This window comes from Macadamia integrifolia, chromosome 4 (genome assembly GCF_013358625.1).
Source record: "Macadamia integrifolia cultivar HAES 741 chromosome 4, SCU_Mint_v3, whole genome shotgun sequence".
Lineage (NCBI taxonomy): Eukaryota > Viridiplantae > Streptophyta > Magnoliopsida > Proteales > Proteaceae > Macadamia > Macadamia integrifolia.
The window spans coordinates 23,130,590-23,135,474 of NC_056560.1; positions in this window are offsets into that span (position 1 = coordinate 23,130,590).

Here is a 4,885-nt window from a genome sequence, read left to right on the forward strand (position 1 = left end):
AGCTTCTCGTTCTATCCTTGGATCAAAGCCTACAGTCGAGCCTCTTGATTCCAAGATATAGATCTTGTTAAGCAGCTTTTAATTTTCTGCAATTCCATATCTTTTATTCTTGTCTATGGTTTTATTCTTTGCTTGTTTATTTCATTTAAGCACAAATTTAGTTCTGAGTAAGGTATTGCACCCATCTCAGTGTTAGTCTCCTTGCTAGATCGGAGTAAGGTATTGCACCTATCTCGTTCTGATTGCTATACAGAACCAGGAGATCACTACTTCCCTGGATTTTAGCAAATCTCGATCCTGTAATCTGGTATCAGAGCCAGGTTGGTGGTGGATTCGGTTTATTTCTTTGCAGATTTCTTTTCTTTTGAGTAATTATTTTCTTTTAAGTTTTTCGACGCGGTATATGCCTTTGGATTCTTGGGAGGAGTGGCAGAAGAGTGTAAGACCACGTTTGTGCCCAAGTCATGTTGGAAATACCATCTTAAAACTTAGATCTAGGTGATTACCCCAAGACTAAGAATTCTCAAATTATGAGTCGATTACCCCACTCCATGTCGATGAGATCGGCAGGTGAGGCAAGCACAAGTTCTAATGTGCTTGATTATGATGAACAAACCTCAAGAATTAACCGACGACTTAGAAGTTGGGATATGCCAAAGATTTCAAAAAATGATCTCTATGATCGAGACTGGTTCGGACTCGAAACAGTCAAGACCGTAGAACAAACTATAAATTTTACCCCTCAAACTCAAGAAATCCAACTTTTTGATCCACTTACCATACAAGATTTATACAAAGACCGCAAATATAATTATGTCCATATTGGCTTAGTCCAAGTGGCCATCAAACCCCTTCACCGAGAAGGACTCAACACTTCCATGTTGTTAGCCCTTCGTGACCAAAGGTTCCTTGAGTTCAATGATTCCCTTCTGGGAGCCATTGAAACAAGTCTTTGTTATGGACCTATCCATTTTAATGTCTATCCTGACATGTCCATAGCTTTAGAAGACCCAAATATTTTACATTCACTCAAACTTAACCTTAAAACTCATGGTTACAAATTAATGCATGGATCCATCCCAATTTCCATTATCCATCGCATCAAATACAAAGCTATGAAATCAGTCCAACCTCGGGCTAAAAGAATTTCTTCAAAAGGCCAAACTCTTTACCTTGAGACTGACTGTATTCAGGGTCAAATTGTCTACCCCAAACTTTGTCGTTGGGAAGATATTTCTTTCCCTGAAGAATGGCAGCTGCAAACGACTGCTATTCCTCCTCAAGTTTCAAACACAAATATCCGTTCTATTTCTCAAGATTCTGACGGATTAGTTGCCATTAGGTTCAACAGACAAACTACCCCTCCGGTTTACCAAAGTTCCAGAAGATCATGCTCTGAAGCATCAACTTCTGACTTAAACCAATGGGTTTCTCAAACCAGAACTACTCCTCCTTTTCCTCATCTTGTTGGAGTTCAAAATAATCAAAATATTGTACATGGAACTTACGAAACTACTTCTACCGTTCCTGATACAACCCCTTCTGAAGCCAATAATCAAAGGTCTCCTACTCAATCTGAGGTTGAACCTCCTCCTCCTTCTGAAAACCCTAAAACTGGCGGAGTTTACATGATTCAAGTAGAAACAGATTATCAAATTGACAAACCTTTACTTCGAAATGATTTTGAGTCCCAAAAGAACAAAGAAAAACGTGAATGGTTCTTAAAAACCTTTAACCTTGAACAACAAGCTCAAATTAGAACAAATTGGTATAATTTCATGACAAATCTTAAAACAAATGTTTTCTTCTTTACATATTTTGATATCTATGCCCAGGATAATAATGTTTATTACCCCTGGCATAATCAGGTATGTACTCAAACTTCCTCTCATAAAGCCTGGACTCTTTATGAGGGACAAACCACTAATGCTATTCATCCTCCGGTTGAAAGCATCAAACATAACTACAAAAATAATGAGATAATAGCCTCTCCATTCAAAATTGCTGACAAAGAAGATCCAAACCGAAGACAAATTGAACAATTAAACTTCACAAATTTAAGTCTTCAAACCATAGGTAATCAACTTTCAAGAGTTGAGAACCTTGTCCAACCTAAGACTGTTGCCTCTTCTTCCTTGACACCGGCTCCAGTTCCAACTTCTGTTTCATTATTCAAACCTTATAATATTCCTCTAAAACAACAACTTGCTCTTAACAAATCCTTTGTTTTAGATCAAATCAACCAACGTTTGACTATCCTTAATGCTACTGAAGAACATTTAAGTGATCCTCAAACACCAGCCCAAAATCAAGCTTCAAATGAACCAACAGCTGAATCAAATAATAGAGGTATCCTCAACATTATAGGATGTTCTTCAGACACTTCCTCAAGTTCTGAAGAAGAAGACTTTCCCAAAATTAACCAAATCGGTCAAAGTTCTAACCAACACCCGGTCTTCCCAGACCTACAAATTGAAGCTAGAGGAACTGCTCCTCAGGCTTCCTACCAAAGTGGAATCATCTATGAATGGAACATAGATGGTCTGTCCGAACATAATCTCATGAACAAACTCCAAGAAATGACCATGGTTAGCAACGCACATCGTATCAAGAATACACCTGATAGTGCTGTAGCTACCTTGCTTGTTTCTGGCTTCACAGGCCAACTCAAAGGTTGGTGGGATTATGTCCTGACTGATGTCCAAAAAACAGAAATCTTAATGGCTGTTCAAATTACACCAGATGGTGTTCCTCTTCTTGATGGTGAAGGTATTCCTATAGAGGATGCTGTTAATACCCTTATTTTCAGCATTACAAATTACTTTTTAGGAAACCCTTCTCGTCTCAAAGATAGAACAGCTGAACAATTATCAAACCTTAGATGTAAGAAATTACATGATTTCAAATGGTACAAAGACACTTTCTTAACCAAAGTCTTAACCAGACCTGATGCAAACCTTCCCTGTTGGAAAGAAAAATTCCTTACAGGATTACCAACTTTGTTTTCTGAAAAAATCAAACAACGCCTTAGGAAAGAAAATGATGGGATTATTCCCTATGATCAAATGTCCTATGGCCAAATCATTAGTCTTATTCATGAAGAGGGCCTTGCTCTTTGTACTGATATTAGACTTAAAAAACAAATCCATAAAGAGAACAAATTTTACAAACGTGAGTTAGGAGGATTCTGTGAACAATTTGGATTTCCACCTCTCAGACCTCCATCTAAGCACAAACATAAGTCTTCCCGTAAATATTATAAAAATTTTCACAAATCCAAAAAATATGTGTCTAACAAACCATTTTCAACCCCTGAGTTTTATCATAAAACTCCTTCAAAACCAAAATATACCAAATATAGGAAGCCTTTCAAGGCACCTAAAAATTTTAAGAATCAAAATCCAGATAAAACCACACAAGGATGTTTCAAATGTGGTAAGCCTGGGCACATTGCCAAATTCTGTAGAGTTTCAAATAAAATTAATTCTTTACAAATCTCTGAGCAAGACAAAACCCAAATCCTTGCTCTATTTCAAGAAACTTCTTCATCTTCTTCTGAGGATGAAAATCATAAGCTTAACCAAATTCAAGCCTCTGAACATAATTCTTCCAGTTCTTCCAATAATGAGAATTTTCAAGCATGTAACTGTGATTCTTGTATTATTGGTCTTAGCTGTGAAGACTGTGTTCCCAAATCTGTCCGGATGCTTCGTGCATCACCAAACTCAAATATTTTTGACTATATTGATAGCTTAGCAGACCCAGAACATAAGAAGGCCTGCCTTGAGCATCTCAGAAACAATGTTTCTACCCAAAACTCTCCTCAACCATACAATCTTCATCAAATAATGCAAAAATTTGATAAAATATCAAAACCTATTATTCCTGATCATTCTGGTCGGATCAAATCCCTTGAAACCACTACTGCATCTTTGCAGTACGAAATAAAACAAATTAAGCAACAAATAGCCCTTTTAAACAGACCCCAAAACCAACAGGCTTCAACTTCAAACAACGAACCATTAATAAATCCGTTTGCAAACCAAGAATATATTGAATCAAATCCTACAATCCCTGGTTTTGTGTCTACCATAACCTGTCAAAATTGGTATGTTCGCATAACCTTAGTCATTAATGCCTCATTCAAATTCTCTTCCATTGCCCTTGTTGATTCTGGTGCAAATGCCAATTGCATCAACGAAGGTGCTATTCCAACTCAGTTCTATGAAAGAACTACCCAACGCCTTAATACGGCTAATGGATCTGGGTTGAATGTCCAATACAAACTTTCAAACACCCATGTGTGCAACCAAGGCCTTTGCCTTCCCCAAAGTTTCATCCTTGCCAAAGATCTTGACCAAACCATAATCCTTGGTCAACCATTTTTAGAAAAAATCAAACCATTTAAAATAACCCAAGATGGGATTTCCACAAAATTCCAAGGACAAAAGATTGTCTTCCCATTCTTGCAAGCCCAAAATTCTAATGACCAAAGTGTTAGGAAAATTAGACAATTAAATTTTCTCAAAACAGAGCTCCTTCATGAAAGAGTCTCTGATCATCTTAAAAATCCAAAAACCATCCAACAAATTAATCAAATTAAAACAAAATTTGAATCCAATCTTTGTTCTGATGTTCCTGATGCTTTTTGGTATCGAAAGCAGCATATGGTCTCCCTACCTTATGCTACTGGGTTCTCAGATCTTCAAATCCCTACTAAGGCAAGACCTGCCCAAATGAATCAAACCCTCTTAGAAACATGCAAAGAAGAGATCAATGATCTCTTAGCCAAAAAGCTTATCCGACCCAGTACATCACCCTGGAGTTGTACAGCCTTCTATGTTAATAAGGCTGCTGAAATAGAAAGAGGTACTCCTCGGTTGGT